The sequence below is a fragment of the Apus apus genome, chromosome 9, assembly GCF_020740795.1.
Source record: "Apus apus isolate bApuApu2 chromosome 9, bApuApu2.pri.cur, whole genome shotgun sequence".
NCBI classification, from domain to species: Eukaryota; Metazoa; Chordata; class Aves; order Apodiformes; family Apodidae; genus Apus; species Apus apus.
Genome location: NC_067290.1, coordinates 17,578,840 through 17,597,461, shown reverse-complemented (window position 1 = coordinate 17,597,461; position 18,622 = coordinate 17,578,840). Strand labels below are relative to the sequence as shown.

The window sequence follows — 18,622 nt, the reverse complement described above, 5'->3', positions numbered from 1 at the left end:
CATTAGAAGCTCCATTGGGATGGACAAAGGCTTTTACACAGTGATATACTGATTAAATTTTGTTCTATGGTTTATTTGCATCAAGGTTAGATCACTATCATCCATGTGAACCGTATTATCTAACACCTTATTTGGAAGGTCATTTCAATGCGAAAATAGTGAACGATACAGGGGCTCTAAAATTTCCTGCAGAATTCTTTTGCAGGGGATTTTTATGTGGTTAGGCTTGACTAGCTCACGTTAGCAATTGTATTGTGTTTTAACATGGTGAGTTTATCCAAGGAGAAGTAAGAACTCCCTCCGTTCTATACGAGTGCTCAGTGGAACCGAACGTGCCTGATCCGCATTAAACCTGTGAGTTATATCCAGTATCCTTTGAAATAATCTGTGGCACATGGTTGAGAATCCAGTAAATGTGTTGCATCTTCTACAGCTTGAATCTTTTTGTGTCTGCCTGCGTTTAAATGCTCTTCCAGAATGAAATTTTGGTCCCGGACACAGCTGAGTTGGCCACGTTACGCTGTAGTCCGGAGCACGAGAGAGTAAGGCAGAGGAGTATAATCTTATTTGTGTTTCAATGACAATCATTTAATACTGCAAGTTATTAAAAAATAATTAAATTACTAAAACCAACATGTAGCTAGGACTTACAATAAGAGGTCAATGTGATTTGATTCCTTAAGTTAGGAAGGGACACTGGTGAATTCCAATTGCTTTAAAATTGTGCTGCTTCATTCTATTTCTGGAATGGAAGGATAAATGAGACTGAGAAATAATTTATTTCTCCAGAAGCAAGAGTAAATCACAGTATATAATTATGTATATTTGATTATATTAATAAATGCTTAGAGGTGCTTGGTGGCTAACACAGTCTCTAATTTAGTTGCTTTTTTGAAGTAAATATAGTTTTGAGGAGTCGGTTTATGAGAGTAATATTTTTAAAATAATGTTTTTAAGGGAAACTTCAGGAATTTCTTCCTTTTTTCCAATTAATCTAGTAAGTAGGTGTGCATTATGGGGTGATTCCTAACAGCTAAAATAGGTCTGTGTGTAAAATGTCTCATATATGGTAAATAAAACAAGGACAGTACAAGCAAATTCAGATTTAATCTGTCAACTGAAAGTCTCTGTATTAGTTTTAAATCCTCGTTAAGAAGAAAGTGGTCCAGGAATGCATTGGATGTCAGCACGGTTAATGAAAATGAATTTTACAGGTGGTGTTTGCTTGTGTTTCTTCTGCTCTGGCGAGAGGGTGGCTGAGCCAAAGCGGGCATAGCACACGATTCAGCTCTTTGCCAGAGCAATCAATGCTTAGATTAGAAATGAACGTTTGGCGTCGAGTTGTTGGTGCTGTTGTTATTTACTGTTATACGAGCAAATCATTTAGTGCTATGATTTTATTTGATTTTGTAGCTCCTATCCCCTTTAACAAGCCGTGTAGCTTGTCAGAGATCAGGACAGGTAGAATGCACAGCAGGCGTCTGATTTGAGCCAGTTACTCATTTGCTGAGTGTTTGTGTTTATGCAAAGGGGCCTCTTCCTGCATATTTAATCTAGAGTAAGGCAGTGGCTTTTGTTGTGTTTAGACCACATACCTTCAGTCCTTCCTTACACTGCAGCCAGTGTTGAAGCACAGAAAGGCTGGATAGTCAAAAGTGCTTCAGTGTTTTCAAACTCTCAACTTTCTGCAGTTGGTTGGGAATTACTGTACAGCTCTAAGCCTTTTTCTTCCTCATTAATGGGTAAGTTTGCACTCCGGTAGAATAAGATCCGTTTGTTTCTGTTCCATTTTTTAAATGCACAAAATGTTTGTTTTTAATTGTCCAAATCTACTTAAGGAAACCTTGTCCGCTGAGGGAGTTTGTGGCAGGGAATTAGATGAAGAATACAGGTGTTTCTGGAAAATACTTCTGAATAAAGTACTAACTGCCGTATTGCAATAGGCAGGTATTTCGGGGAGGGAGGGGGGGAATGAGTTCGGCGTTACTATTCTTTGTACTAACAAATCCTGTTTTGTAACTATCCTGAAGATAATGCTTCCATTGTTAGCGAGAAGCTTTCAAACGGTGTGCAACGCAGAACTGCAAAAAGCAGCAGTAAAAAAAAAAAAAATGGGTGGGGGGGGGGGCGGGAGGGAAGAAAACCCCAACCCTCTGGTCTTTATTGTTTCCTTCGCAAGGGTCCTCACTCAAATGTCTGCGCTGCAATAGGAAGGTTTTTCTTATGTGGAAATTGAATCGTCTCTTCATTGATATTAATAGCACACTAGAGATGTTAGCCATGATGCAGAGTACCAGGACTGTAGAGTGGGAAACCTGATATTGCAGGGGGAAAAAATGACAGTCCTATTGCTCCTCAGTGTGGGAGACATCCCTCCCTGAGAGCAGAGTTTGCATAATGGCATCCTGGTTTAACTATTGACTTATAGGTATTTTAATCTCAGGCTCTTTCTTTTAGTATGGGCATAATTACTGTTGCTCGCTCTTGCACTTATTAACTGCACAGCTCGGCTTCTGATTAGTTAGCTGGACAAATTAGTTTTAAAAATGACTTTTGAGAAAATCTGTGTGCTGTGCCTGCTCAAGGTATATACTGTATATGTAGTGTATGCTGGATTAGAAGAGTGTCAGAGTCCGATGAGAGGGAATTGGTATAAAAAAAATGAAAGAAAAGATGACAAAGGGCACGTGTTCAAAGTAGAGGGTTGTAGTGCAGACAGCGTTTGGAGAAATGTGGAAAATGTGCAGCGAGGCCAGAAGTAGTAGTTTTGGTTACCAATTAACTATTTCCTTCGTTTAAGTAACTCCTCTCTAACAGAAGAGTGTGCTGTTCCACCACATGTTGGAAAGTGTGAGAATCTGAATAAAATTTCATCAACCTTATTAAAATATGTAGGGACTTTGGTCTTCTTGGGTACAAATCAGCGTACAGACTCAGAGGCATTTATTAACAAGAAGACTGCTGAGGATTTTTAATAACAAAATTACAAATGCCATATCTAATTGTAAGTGTATTACTTTTATGCACCAGTTAAAAAAAAAAAGCAGAAAAAAACCCAACAAAAACCAACAAAACTTTTTATGAGGAAAAGTACCTCAGTCAAAGCACCTTGTGTGATTAGTGCTATTGTATTCTTAAATTTTGATTGATAGAGATAATAGTTTTCACTTAAAAATACAGACAGGTACTTTAACTTTCCATGACAATAGCTATTTGCATTTCTTTTATCTTTTTGTTTAACATTTGTGGGGGTTGGGACGGATTTGATTATTAACTCTTATTGCACACCGAGGTAAATGCTAAAACAAAGCTTTTGTTAAAGCTTCAAAGGTAAAACAGCAAATATTGTTTTTAGGCTTCAATATTTAAAGGCTGTTAAAGGATACCTCGAAAATATTTTCACATGACCATGACCAAGGGTGTCACTTGCCTGCCAGGTAAGGAGGGGAGTGCGGGGCCCTCCCGCGCTGAGGGGCGGCCTGAGGGGCGCGGGTCACGGCGGGGGGGCTGTGGAAATTCACGTATCCCGGCGTTGGGAGAACACTCGGCCCTTCCCGGGGCCCTCACTGTGCCAGGCAGCCCCTCCAAGGAGCACTGTCGGAGTCCTGGAAAGTAACGGGTCCGGTGTCTGTGTCGAGCAAGCCTGTCAGCCCGCACCGACAGCGGCTGCTGCAGGGTGCTCGGGGAAGGGGGATTCCTCCCGGAGCTTTAATTAGGTGAGGTCAAGTTTCAGGAGGAGAGTTATGACACAGACATAAAACGGTTAAGGCTGGCGTTGAGGCACGGCGAGTTATTTTAAGAAACGGGAAAGATCTGGCGAGTATAAAACAGGCAGCAGCGTTTGATCTGCTGGCTCTCGGCGTCAGGGAGATGGCCTCTCATCATTTGATTGGGCATTTGACAGGTTTGATACTTTCTGGGAACGTGTTATGGTCTTTACGTCTGATGGATTCAATGAGGGCCAGCTCTGTTATGCAAAGTAATTCGTGTGAGGCAAATAACCAATCCGTCATTAAAAGATGCAAGACTTACAATCGCAGTTCAAGTTCTGTATTGGAAGCGAGTTGTTCTTAACTTGTCTATTAACTGTACCCATATTTCCTGTAACAGCTATTAAAAAGCGAGGGAGGAATGGATTGTGATTAGTTTTGTAGTATTGCCTTGCACCGAGTGATTCTTTTCCAAGGTTACGGTGGACTTGAAAGGTAATACTATTTTGAAAGAGAAAATGTGCTGTGCATAGCTGTGTCCTCGTGCTGTTATTTATATTTATTTTATTTTAATTCTGTTTAGAATAAATAATAAGCACCAGCCAGAGATTCTGACCAGCCTGCTAATGACTGAAAGTGAAAATACAGTATGATTTGTTCCCTCCTTCCACCAAGAAGCAGCAAGGTAGAAGCATTAATATCCCTGTGTTTTGGCCTGTACCAAATCCATTTCCCCCTCTTCAAAGCAAGGTGGAAGAAGTGTACTTAGAGTCTCTGGCAGTTTTACTGTTCACCTGCATTTCACTTTCTGAGGAGGTGATAATGACTCCTGGGATAGAAAATCTCCTGTACCGTGCCTCCTGAGATGTAATATGCACTGCACTATAGAAGGCAGCCACCTTGACAATGTTCAGAAAAAAAAAAAAAAATCCCCTTCAGATTATTTAAAATAATTACAGATGATTTAAAATATTTAGTGTAATATGTTTAGGTTTTAAGTTGCTAGATACCTCTTAAAAATTAAAAATAAAACAGGTACAACAAAACTGAAGAGTTGACTACTGACCATCCTCAAAGCAATTCTGTGTGTGATTGTGTGTGTTTGTGAAAGTAATTGAAGGGAGTGCAGTGGCTGGAAAAATAACCTGTGTGCAGGATTGGGCCCACGAGCCTGCCTGTTACCAGATGTTGCTCTTCCCGATCACGATACATCCTGTATTTTCAGGATTGGCAATATACCAAATGAAAAAAAGATCATTCCCTCCCCCCCCCCCCTCTTATGTACGTACAGTTGACAAAATCATTGCATCTATTCCTGTATAGGACGAGAAAATAATAATTATGAGAATAGTAGGACACATTTTGTATTTCAGCCCGTGTGCTGCTGAATGTGACTCTGGGAGTTTTGAAGGGAAAGAAGCAGCTGTATTAGGTGGTTATGGTTCACTTTATTTAGAAGAAAGTACTGCACAGAAGTGCTTTTTTGATGATCAAGTCTTGGTATTTTAAAGCTTTCAGGAAGCCTTGTAGTAAATACCTTAATCAGACACATTGAATATATATTTCAGCTGGTCTTATATAAGAAAAAGTGAAGCAAAATCAAATTTCAGGGAAATTTTTTTGTTGTGCTATTTGGTGTGTGTTTCTGTCTTTTAATAAAAAAAAAATAAATGTGCTTTCTAGGCAATGAAGGGGAGATTCCCTTGCGACTTCAGGTTTCCAATAATGAATTGTAGGTTTCTCGAGGCTGGGACACTGGCAAAAAGATGTACGTGTGTAATTCTAAGCAGGGGGCAGCTCAACTGCTGTCCTACTTTCCTGTGTAAAATTACTCACAGCCCGTTTGTGTGGGATGAAGGTCTTTGTTCATCTATTTTTGGCTATACCAAAGGCTCTTCTCATTTAGATATTAGTAAAAACGTTACTTTTTTAGGTAGACGCTCAATCTGCAGTGCTCTCTATTTCTGAGTATTTGTTATATAATTGGTGAAGTTTGGCTTTGCAGTCATCACTTGGGGTTAGGGCTCCATCCTGCAGCCCTCCCCTCTGTGACCTCCCTGCCCTGAAGGAGGAGACCGCTAAATCAAGTAGACCTTGTGGGATCAAAAGAGTTGGGAGGTCAGACCAGACAGCAGGTATAATGGCAAAGCCTCTGATCTTTCTGTCTGGTCCCTTGGTACCAAGTGAATAGGTGGGCCCTGATCCAGAGCCATAGGGGGGCTTTCCGTGAAAGTCAACTGAAAAGGGTACAGCACTGGCTCGGGTTGTGAACTTTTTAGGATTATTACCACTTGTCTTTCCAAAATCCCGCTGAAAACAGCTATTTTTAAAAATATCTTCATATTCACGGATTTCAAAATGTATTACAAGAGTTTACTCATCTTGCTGATGGGCAAACTGAGGCACTTGGTGACTAAATCCAATTTTTAGGATTTACCTTAAAATGTGAGCATGGCATGTGGTTTTGCACGGCCCATTCCCCTTGTGGGGTGCCAGTTGAGCCAAGGGGATGGCGCTGTGGGTGCTTGGAGACCTTTTCTCTACTCATGAGACAGCAGGACCACTGCTGCTTGCTCAGTGGTTTTTTGTTTGTGGGTTGGTTTTCTATTTTAATCATCTCCTTGGGGGGAAAATTTGAGTGTAGTGGAGTGTCTTGCTTTGGTAGGATGGGATTTTTTCTTTGTTTGCTCCACATGCACACTTACAGTGTTGATGGTACTTTGTGTTTATCTTAAAGACAGCATGATGGAAGGAATGTGTGTTGCCTGCATCCATTTGCTCACCCTTATAAACATTTTCAGGAGGAAAATCCGTATTTGTGTTTCTACATTTTGAGATACTCAACTTTTTTGGACTGTTAATGAGAAATTTTCACAGGTGGGAACAGCTGTCTCTGCTGCTCATTTTAACTTCTATGGTACATTATCCAAATTTTAAAGTCAGGTAGCATATAGTGAGACTTAGATAACCAGAAATGAAAGCAGCCTGGATTTCAATCAGGGAGTCATTTGTGACAAGAGCTGAAATCCTTCTCATCCCTCCACATGTGTTGCCCTCCTAGGACCTTATTGGTCTCCCACCAGTTAATGTTGGGCCACTGTTACTGGGTTTCCTTAGAGCTTGTTCAGTTCATGTGTGCCAAGTGTGTTTAGAAAACGTTACCTGCCTTTTAGAGCAGTGCTGAAAGCTATATTGTATGCACATTTTATGCAAACGTGTAATTTTCAGCAGTTTCCTTAAAAAGTACATTGTAAGATGGTTCATTTACTATCATGAAGACTCAGGGTAGAAGTGAAGTCTGCTTGCAAAATACTGCCAAAATAAGAATCTGACTGCCAAATACCCAGAAAATTTCTAAAACAGATAAATATGAAAAGAGGTTTAGTGTCAAATCCAAGATAACCCCTGCAGCAAAGCAGGATAAAAGCCTTTATTGTTGCTAATCTAAGAGCACATCGTATGTCAAAGGTCATGTATTTTACATAAAAGATGTATTGTCTTACATACTCTCAGGAAGGTGAGACCTGACCTATTATGATGGAGTGGTGTTATGTCCTTTAGAGAGCAGAATCATAATGTCTGATACATGTACCCCAGCAAAGCACATAGAGCTTCCTATACTCCAAACACAGGTTTTGGCCCCAGACCTTCCAGTGCTGCATGACAAGAACGGTGAAAAGCTTCTCACTCAGAACATTAAAAAAAAAAAGAAATAAAAATTAAATAAAATGTCAGTGAGCAACAGAGAAAACAAATATTAATTTCATCTCAAGGTTACTTCTTTTTTTTTTTTTTCTGGCTAAAAATAATTGGGTTTCAATGGTAAAGAAGTAATGCCTCATTCTCTTGGTGAAAACATTTTTCCTTTCAAAATAAATGGCAAATGAGTACATTTTCTTTTGAAAGAACCTAATAAGATTCTGATTTTTTTTTTTCTCAGAGGTTGGCATTTTACTGCCTCAGTAAAAAGCTTCACCTCCCAATGTAAATAGTGTAACTTACCATTTGATGAGTTTCACAAACACCCCCAAAACTCCACATTGCTGTGTGAATTTTATGAAATGGAGTTTCACGGAGCTCTGTCTTACACATCCACATGTCACTGACTTTCCGTTTCGTGTGATGTCATCTGTGTCTAAATTATTGCATATTTCTTTGTCTTTCTTAGATATTATTTGTTACTCCTGCAGCAGAAGATGAATGTTTCAGTTAAATTATAATTTTACTGTATTAGGTATTAGGTCAATTGATGTGGAATTAATTCTGAATGCTGTTAGTGGTTTGAGTTCGTAACTTGATCTAAATTAATAAACAAATGTTTTTCTTTTCTCTTGTACCATATGTTGATCCCAATTACATGAACAGAAAGTGGCAGATTGTCATGTTTCTTAAAAGATTACATACTCTTTTGCATAAGAGAGAGTACACAAGATGCAGTAATATACAGGGTAAAAAAAAAAAAAAAAACAACACAAAAAAGCACACGTGCTGTTTTCTCTATCCTACTTTATAAAAAGATACACTTTATTTTTTTAATACCCACTGCTCTACCACCTTGGCATACTGGGTGTACTCTTGGTAATGCCTAACAAGATATCCCAAGACAGTCAACAACTTTTTGAATTAGGAAGATGCAGCTAGTTATAAATCTCATCTAGGACTGTGTCTCTATGGAAAAAGATGAGAAAAAAAGAAAGGATCCAGAGGCTAAAATAGCAGTGGTTACAAATGGTCTTAAAATGCCTTAAGTAAGGAGAACCCATTCAGACAATAGTCAGATTTCTGAAACAAAGGACTGAACTCATCTATTATTCAAACTGAAAATAGATTGATAGACATCAAGATTCAGAAAGTTTATGCTAGAGAACAAAGATGTCTCATCTCCACGGGGTTTTTTTCTTCTTTTTTTTGTCTCCCAAAGACCAAGTTGTTCGTGCTGAAGAGCCTCACACTGGCTGGTACCGATAAGCAGCAGTCCTGTGACTTGATTGTTTTTATTAACTCTCTCTGAAAGTCATTCACCATTAAACACGATTAGATTCATTTGTTGCTTTATTTATGTTTGTACTTGCAAATGTGGTGCCAATGAAAATGCTTGTGGTGTTGTTGCTGACACTGACCCAGCAGTCACGTGTGTTACCTTCTTTCTCTGCAGGGTAAGAAGAGTGACCTTTTTGGGTGGCTGTAACTGAAGATTGCTTCACAGGAGCAACTGAAGAAGGTAAATACAAATACTGTTTTGCACACAGTTTCTGAAGCACATCTGAAGGAAGGACCTGATCCTGCAAACTCAGGAGTGTGTCTTAGTTGCACAAGTAAAGGCTTTTCTGGCAACATGGATAAAGATTTGAGTGTTGGGTTTGGAGCTAAGCTTATGAGAGTCACTGTTGAGCCTTAAACCTTCTTTTTCCCTTGGAAGCCAATGGTTTAGACGTCCTGTGACATTTTAGGAGCAAGGCCACAAAGATGCACTTTTTGTCTTTCAGCCATGTTCTGAAAAAGGCTGTTTGGTAACTGGGCAGAGCCTGTGTGTGAATAGGAAGACCCTGCTCCACCTGGTCTTGGTGGCCACATGGCCAAGTCCATGGCCCAGCATCTATAGGTGATGGGCTGGGAGCTGCGGTGGCACAGCCCTACAGCAATGTCCCCTGACCAGGGCAAATCCCTGGGAAATGGTCAAGTCAGCTTCTGTGCTGCTTCTCCCCAAGCATGAAACACTCCTGGATTTACAGCAGTGTGTCCAGCAGAGCACAATTTAGCTGTTAATTTGATTGCTTATTATCACTGCAAAAATTAAAACACATGCTTTTTAGTCTTTTGGAACACGGAGAAAAGAAATCTCTCTCTCTCTGCAAAATGGTTTTTATTTAAAGCAACGTGAAAGTCCCTTGCTTCTAAATTAACTCCTTGCCTCTCTTCTGATCCAAAGTTTCAAGTTGGAAAGGAATATTAACATCACAAAAGTGGTGATTCACAAAATTAACTTGCAGAGGAGAAAGAGTAACGCAGAGCAGTGTTTGGTACTGAAGGGTGTCATCTGACTGAGGTTCATATGGCTGCTTTATAATCACCTTCTTTCAGAAATTAATAGTCGGTTAAGCACCATAGCAACAAGCAACACTGATGTAAGCGTTCAGCAGTGGCTGCTGCTCACTGTGATGTCAGTGCTCGTTAGTGCTGTTCTCTTGACCTTGTTTGAATATAAAATGGTGATTTCATTTTAAAACTTCGACTTTTTTGGAGTGACTAAATGCATTGGAGTGAATTAGAGCTATTTTTATTTTTCATTTTATTAAAATGTACTTCAAGGGGAAAAAGAAATTTCCCCGTTCTGTTCTGTCTTAAATTAAAATAGGTCCGAGGACGATGTGGGTTTTTTTCAGTTCTTTGTTGCTGAAAATATCTATTTAGTGAGATGAAATTAATGAAGTTCAGGTGAATTTTGCAATCCTTGACCATGCCAATGGTGTAAGTCAGCTGTATGACACATGCTTCTCTTCAGGGTTTTAGTATTACTGTGTTGTTTTTTTTTATGGTGGAGACCATGGGGAATTAGGTGCATTTCACCTGTTAAAGAAGCAGCAGATACAAGATTCAACCAGATGGTGTTACCTTGTCCTGCACTGGTGTTTCCCTTTTGGGTATTTTGTGAAGAAGGGAAAAATTAAGTTCCAAGTGCATCAGAATTTGTGGAGCCAAGGCTCATGCGTGGCCATGGTGCTACATGACCCAGGAAACTGGGAATTTTGGTCATGATAATGCAAAGTGCTAGCTTTAGACTAGCCTGAGGCTTGTAGGCCATCTCCAGAAGCAGACATATTTTGCATTGCTATCACCAGGACACTGCAGATGCCAGTCTGGTGTGCATCCTTCAGCAGTAAGCAGTTTGAGTGATTTGTAGAATGTATTGCTGGAAAATTTCATTAGATCTTTCAGTTTGAGCTCCTGACTATCACAGGTTATTGAGTCACACCCCCCTACCCCTGGGCAGAGCTGGTAAGTAGGGTTCAGCCAAGCTATGTCTCCTAGAAACCGATCGAGGCTCAGTGGGAAGGCCCTGAGAACTGAAGGTCAGCTACAGTGTATGCAAGTGTGATGAATGTTCAAGGATGTGTTTTCAAACTGCACAAAATTCACAACTTGATGACAAATAAGTTGCTCTGTGTGTCCTTTACTGTTAGAACTTGTTCCATGAGAAGGTTTGTCTCTGTCCTGCTTTCACTGCAGTGAGGGGTGCTGTTTTCAATGAAAACCTATTTTCTGCAGTATTGGGCCATCATCTTGCAACATACTTCATAAAATAAAGCCATAATGAATGATATGTGGCCCAAGAAACTGGACGTCAAATTTCAATTGGGTGAGAATTGAAACTGCCAAGATAATAAACCATGAGAACAGGAGATAGTAATGGAAATAGTGATAGAGTCCTAATTAGAGCAGTGCCACTGAAACAGGGAAGGTTAAGGGTTTGGTTGATTGAGTTTGAGCTCAATTGCTTGATAGCTTAATTTCAGGTGAAATTCCATCTTCTGAGTTAGCGGTTAAGCTGCTCGGTGCACTTCCAGAGCAGGACTCTGTGCTCCTTGAGGAGCAGCCACGTGGCCCTGGGTGTCCCAGCGCTGCGTGCGAGCCTGGCCCCGACCGTGTGCTCTGGGATACAGGACAGGGCTGGGCAAATAGATTTTTATACAGCCTGTTTTGTTTGCTTGCTTTTTTTGTGTGTGTGAGCTCTAAAGAGCTCCAAACGAAGGCACAAATAACAGAACAGATACAGCAAGGGGCTTTGATGGTTAAACCTTCAGAAGTAAGGTGTTTACATTCTCCTTTATTTAGCACTGTTAGGCATAATGCCTAATTATATGCCAGTTTTCCCTCAAAGTAAGAATTTGAATTGAAATGTTTGATTTGGGAAGAAGGGAGGGGAAATGTATTTTTACAGAACTATGGACAATAGTGTTAGTTTTCCAGGAGCAGTCATTTCTTTAAATGTATGTGAAAGCATTTTCAATAATCAAATACCATTCAGTGAGTGTTGTAAATCAGGGATAGCTCGCATGCTGAAAAATTGGAAAGTACAAACATGCTACTAAACTTGTACATTATTGATAACAAAAAACACATGCAGACTTTTAAGACAGCAAAAGCAGAATCCTTTAGAAAACCTTTAACGGGGGAAAAAAATCAACACAAAGGACTTAGTAAAGTTGCACTTTGTTTAAAATTTCAGATCTTACTGCTTGTTGGAGTTAAATGCTGATTAAATATTGATAATAAAGCAGAAGCTGCCTGCTGTAACTCAGAACCAAAAGAGATGATCAACAGATAAATCTGTGGGTTTGAGCTTTAACTTTTTTATAGATGTATGTTTTCTCCTCCCTTCCCTTCAAGCTGAGAGAAAGGTCAGATGGACCTTTTTTTTTTTTTTCCCTAAGCTCAATATAAAAATGGATTGTGGAGTTTGTCTGTGGAAAATGAAGTGGTTCTGAGTTCCCCCCCACCACCCTGATAATTTTTTTCCAATAGTGCCGCCACTTCTGTTTCTTCAGGAGACTTGTCTCTCAAACCAAGTTGGCATGTTGCTGTGCCATAGCAAGAGGAGCTCCAGGCAAAAGTCAAAGCCCTGAAACAAACATTTTCAGAGAAGTTTCTATTTATGAGGGGCTCAACAGTGTGTGCAGTTCCTCCCCAACACTTTTTCTTGCTTATGACTTTGTAGAAGATAGGCTGGTGAGGTCCTTTCTCCTGCCTTCGGTGCTGGCTAGGTGGCAGTGATGCTTGCATGTCAGGCAGTGGGAAGTTAGCAGAGCAATGTTTTCCTTGGTGAGTTTGCACCTTGATTTTTCTAGCTTTTTGACCTAATGGTCCTAAAATATACTGCAGAGCAGAAATACCATTATTCCTGGAAGATGTGGTGTGCAGGTACTTCTGAATATGGGTCTTGTGACTTGGGTACATTCATAAGAAAGTGTAGTGGAGCAGACAACCTGGTTCTTGGAAATTTTCTCCAATGTTTTCTCTGTAACTTGCCCAAATTACCTAGAACTATACTGGAATCATTTTACATGAGTGTTTGTATCACCCTCAGCAGGAAATAGGGATCTGGGACACCCCTATGGGTGCCTGCTGCTCACTTGCTGATGGGGTGATATTCATATAGCCAGAGCGATTAGTGTCTTGTCAAGCCACATCTGAGACTTGATTCATTTACTTTCAGATTTTTGGGAGAGGTTGTAATATCCTACTTGTTAAGATCTTTGAGTTACTGGAATTGAAAGGTACCGTGCAGTGCAAAGTGTTTCTGTAATCTCTTTCAATTGAAATGACAGTGTCACCTGCATATTTTGGGGTTAGCCGTAAAAGGGTTGTGTGGGGGCCTCTGGAAACACCAGCTGCCTGAAGACCTTACCTATTGTAAGGAAAAGTTAAGTCTAGAAATGGCTGAAGCTGTGACTTCTCTGAAGCAATTGGGTCAAGAAGATGTAGAAAATAGATTAAGACATTTTGGAATAATTTAAAAAGTATCTGAGCAAATCTCATTAGCATGGACCACTAGCATGCTGTATTGAAGACTTCAAAGATCTGTCAGAGGAGTTCTTTCTGTGCTATTGTCTGCCAGCTTTAGCAATCTCAAGAGAACATGTTTCTTTTGTTTGCTTTTGGCCCATTTAGCTTTTCTTCTTTTTTTTCTTCTTCTTAATGTTCCTTAATATATTATAAATCTTGAAGTGGGTTAGTAGAAATACATGTTTCTCGGCTTTAAGATAGTCAGGAGCAGGTTTTGATCCTCTTATCTGATGCTTTTGGACCAAATCATTCTGGTCTTCATGAAGACTGCTGAAGTGAGCAATATCTGGTGAGTGTTTTGCATAATCCTGCAGTGTTCCTTCCATTAGCTTAGGTATGATCTTCAGTAAAATACAGGTGCTGGTTTGTGTTACTTAGCATGTGTTCCAAGTCCCATTGTGCGTTTTGAATCTTTGCAGAACATGAAATACAAGGCTGAGCAGTTGGTGCCCACCTCTAGATTTGGAAAGCACCAGCTTGATCTGTACCCACAGATCAAACACGGTTGCATATATTGAAAATGGCCCAACATGCAAAGGTTGTAACTGCAGATGAAGTAGCTGCTTCAGTCAGTTGCTAAAGAGTGCTATGAAGTTGATTAAGGTGCCATCAGAGGAGACCCAGCCTTCTTCATCTGATGAGTTTCATGTAAAAATGTCTGTATTGGCAAGTACTGTCATGGAGCTCAGGGTTGCAGCATCCCTGCCGCAGGCAGGTGTTTGAATTCCTCCCATCACTCTTCTGTGTATGAGGAAATTTAAGATATGTGCATCCCAAGAGGGAGACACAACATCCCATGCTAGGGATTGATGTGTCTGCAAGCGCGTTCTGGTTTTTGGGGACAGTGGTGGGTAGTGCTGTTGAAGCTGGTTGGACTCGTCAGCCTGAGCTGTTTGGGAAAGGGTGCTGTGAAAGCTGTGTTCAGAAAGTTGGAGCCTGTTGTTGTGCCATCAGTGGTCCATGAACAGCCTCTCCTCTCTCATACTAATTGTGCCTTATCTATGGGTGTGATCAACAGGTACATCGATGTTTTTCTTTAAACTTGGTCTAACTACAGATAGACCAAGGAAGCACCTCATAAATACACAATGCAGTGCAGGCTATGCAGTTTCCAGCCTGGTTCTTCAAGACCAAACTGGATAATATGTCAAGACATTCTGTGTTTTATAATAGCTTGATCTAGGAAGGTTTGAGAGTAATGGCATAGGTAGGAGCACCATCACTCCTTATTACTGCAGAACCCAGACATGGGTCAGGTTAGGTAGCCTGAACTCATGATTGGTCTCAAACACAAAAACTAAGGTCACGGAAATACTTGGTTTCAAAGTTCCCTTCTGAAGCAGGAGAACAACTCTGAATTAATAATTTTGTTGGAACTTGCTCTTGTGCAAATTATGCTGCTGGGCCACTGGATGCAGTGGTGGTTGCCACTTTCTGATGCAGGAAGGCTGATGGGGTTGTACGTGGCAGTGCTGTCCTGTTGGCATCTCACAACCATGCCTGCTTCTCGACACAAGGGCAAGAGCCACTTGGAGATCTGCAAGCTTGAAACCTGCCTCTAGACGACCCGTGTCACAAAGTTGGTATGTGATATAATCTAGGAATGTGAGAAAATGACACCAGAAATAGATTATTATTTAATATTTCATATTTTATATGGTCCTCTCTTAGGTCACTGCCTGTTGCCTCCTACCACACCAGAAGTATTTCTTCCAGCATGCTGAAGTTCCTATCCTGCAGCAGCAGCAACCATATTTTACAGTGGCAGTGTTACAAGACCAGTGATGTCAGTGGGCATTACAGGCACCATCCTTTTATTTGGTACCTCATACTAAAGCCAAGGCATTTAAAAACAAAAAAAAAAGAAAGTTTTTAGGCCCTATTGCCTGCCCATATTTCTCACTGCAACATATGAAAGCATTTTTCACTGCTGCTAATGGCAGGAACTTCAGACACCACCTCCGAGATGTTTAATTGCTAAGTGTTTCTCCCAGTGCAATCAGTGAATTTTAATTTGGGGCTCTCCCACCTCTGCTGGCCCTTTGCTTTTCACAGTGTTTTGCGTAATACTACTTAATTGCTCCAAAGGGTCACTTCTGACTCTGAGCTCACTGTTTATTTTTTTAGGAGGGTAGCACAAACATTTGGACATTTGTAACTAGGACCCTGACGTCATTTCCACTGCAAACCATTAATATCCGTAGTTTATAATACAGCTTTTCAAAATAGATTTTTTTGTTGAAATGCAATGATCTTCTTATTTTTTTAAAGTAGAATTGTTATCCCTCTTTTAACAAAAAAAAAAAGGATAAATTGGCATCTTTGGAGTAATAGATTACTTTATTTTCCTGTCATACCCATTTTGATATTTTTGATAGCCCCTGTGTTTATCCATATTGGTTGTAGTACAAGTGTTTAATTTAATCCTCTGATGTGTTAAGGGTTAGTGGATCCCACTGATAGAAGGAAACGGCTGTGGAAGGGCTCAGCATTTCCTGCTCCTGGGGCATTTCCACCAATGGAACAGTGGCACACATTTGTGACATTAGGAATTGTCTGTGAAGATCTTAGAAATAGAAAAACGCTACATTTAGACACCACCAACAGCATAAATCAGTAATATTGGCAATGAGACCATTTCCTTTATTTGGGTGTGGTATTTTTTTTTTTTTGGGGGGGGGGATTTTTAACCCCCTCCTAACTGGAAAAATGCCACGTGTAGTTTGTGTTTGCCTTGTTGCTGTCATCATTCTCCATTTACATTTTATTCCAATAATTGGGAAAGAGAATTTTGATTGGGAAAATTTTGCTTTTAAAGCTTTATTGAATGCAAATTGAATAGTTTTGAAAATGTTACTGGAAAGGACAGAGAAATTACTTCTGAAAAGTGCAAACTCTTTTGTGTCTTTATTCTTCTCTGAGATCTCGTCAGGCAAGAATAGAATTTGCTTTTATTGTTTGTTTCCTTTCATTTTAAGGAGGGAGAGATGATTGCTTTTGGTGCTACTTACTTAGAGCATTCAAAGCTCTGAGCTCAGTTTTGGAGAATGTTAAAATAAGCCCACAGGAGGTCTTACGAAAGTTGTAAGAAACTGTAAGCATGTCTGCTGAGTCAATTATATGATAGACAAATTGCCAGGGTAAGGCTGCAGGGTTCCAAAGTTGTTATTTACTCTGCTATCTTTAAAACAATTAATTTCTGCCTTTGATTTCACAGCAGCTAAATACATGTTTTGGAAGGGGGAGAAAATATATTAATTAGATGAAATATTATTTTAAACTGAAATAGTTATTTGGGTTTTTATTCATGTAGTTAGAAGGAGAGTTCTTCTTCTGAAAGTTGGACAACTGCAAAAATATAGTTTAAAAATGGAAACTTTGGCTTTTTGAAAATTTTCCTCAATGAAACCTGAGTGCACGAGGCAATATTTTTTAGATAATTTGAAATCTAATATTGAAGTTATTAAAAAATATATACTTTGAATCTGTGAGAGCATTCATGATTTTTCAGAGTTGATTAACTCTGTAAAAAGTTTCAGCAAACTGTGTGAAGAATTGCAGATCCGTCATGTGTGTGGTGTAAGTGTGTTTGGTGATTCTCTGTGTCTGTGTAGTTAGTCTGTCCTATGTTCCTGAGATGCTGACCAGCTGGAGCATTACTGCTCTGTAAGCTGCCATGGTTAACTTGCTTTGAAATGCATCCAGATCAGCTGTAGTATTTTCTAGATACTTGGTAAGTCGAGTAAAGTCCTTTTTCTTCTTTCCCAGCACAGTTAGGATGGCAATCTCAGAGAGGCGCTGTGTAAATAGTTGTGTTTTACTAGATCTTTGAAACTCCTGCCAGACTCCTACAGTGATTCCCAGCTGGGCAGGATGAGGCAGCGTTGTGGTGCCTATGCTACATCACCTGCATCCCAGTGCCACTTATACCTCACCACTTGAGGAACCTGTCTTTGAAGTTGCCCTGCCAGAAGCTACTGGAGAGGGGAGGGTTTTGGTTACAAGGGGGCTGAGCACCCTCAGTGAGTCTGAGACCACTGTTCAGAAGAAACCCATTCTCAAGCTCATTTTGCTGCTGTTTGGGTTGTCTCTGGTCCCACAGGTGATATCTGTGCTTTCCCAGCTGCCTTCCCTCAGCTAGCAGTGGCCCTTCTCCAGGCACCACCATACTAGCTGGTTGCATGCAGCAATAGGAAGCCCTGAGCACTCCCACCAAAACCACGTGTGCTTTACCGTCATAAGGTCACGTACCTTCAGTTCCCCTCACTTGTGTATCCTCTCCTGTGACTCAAGTCTTCTCTCTTACAAGAGTAGGGCTGTTCATCAACTGTATTATGAGATACTGGGTATCTTCAGAGGGCAGACCCCACATGTGGCTGGGGCAGTAGCTAGCCTACCCCAAATCTTAAGTTTCCCTGCTGCTGTCAGTCCCAGGGCAGCATGTAGTTGGCCAGGCATGAGGTCCCCCAAGAATGAGTGGGTCTTTGCCCATCTGCAAAGAAGATCTGTGTGCAAAAGAAGAAGGAGCATGGAGTTAGGGGCCTTCATCGTGCTTGGCTGTGGTGCCTTCATGAAGTGTGATGGAGGGTGGGCTGCTGCTGATGTGGAAGGAGGTTATGTGGGAACTTGTGATGTGTAGGAGACAACAATCAGTGGAACATGAGGTCTGCTCTCTAGAGGAGCAGACAAAAAAGGTCCAAACAAACTTTGTGGACATTTGAGGAGACCTTATATTTAAAAATAACTGTAAAGAGACTTTCCCAGATTTTGTCCTCTGACATTGACATCCCATCTGGTCCACTGCCCATGAGAAGCAGTCTGTGGCATCACCTGGGTGAAACCTTAGTATATCTCTGCAGGAAAACTAGAGTTTATCATAGGTTTACATTAGGTTTCCTCAGCTGGGATGCATTAATAGTGACATGGTCCTGGTGTGACATGGACTTTAATGGGCTTGAACTTGGAACTGTTCGAACACGAAGAAAAAGCCCTCACTCCATGCATGTTCTCAGCAGATGCTTTTTGTATGCAGAACCCAGAGCTGCAAAGGTTCAGTGTCAGTGTGTTTTCAGCTTTCACATGGAAAGGACTAAACTGCCAAAAACCCTGGGCTATTTCTTTCCTGATGCAGATGTGTGTCTGCCAGGACATGCATACATCAAAACCAACCCCAAACCAAACCTGCTGCTGAGCAGTTTTAAACTTACTGCTTTGTTTTGTTTTGCTTGAGGCAAACAAAATGTCAGTCCCCTCAATCTTGGGAGAGGGGGTTGCTGTTACCGTGTGCTTTGCACAGACCCGGAGCCCACAAGTCAGGATTTGGGGTTTGTTTCCTACCTCTGCAGCTG

General features: G+C 40.6%; 1 protein-coding gene across 3 annotated transcripts in view; it reads left to right on the top strand.

Annotated features, from left to right (window-relative positions):
* Nucleotides 1-18,622, top strand: part of FOXP1 (forkhead box P1) — a 380,894-nt gene that overhangs the window by 151,387 nt on the left and 210,885 nt on the right. For all 3 annotated transcript variants that reach the window (XM_051627372.1, XM_051627371.1, XM_051627369.1), the window contains exon 3: nucleotides 8,866-8,931. The gene's annotated coding sequence lies outside the window, so the exon portion shown is untranslated. The remainder of the gene's footprint in view (nucleotides 1-8,865; nucleotides 8,932-18,622) is intronic.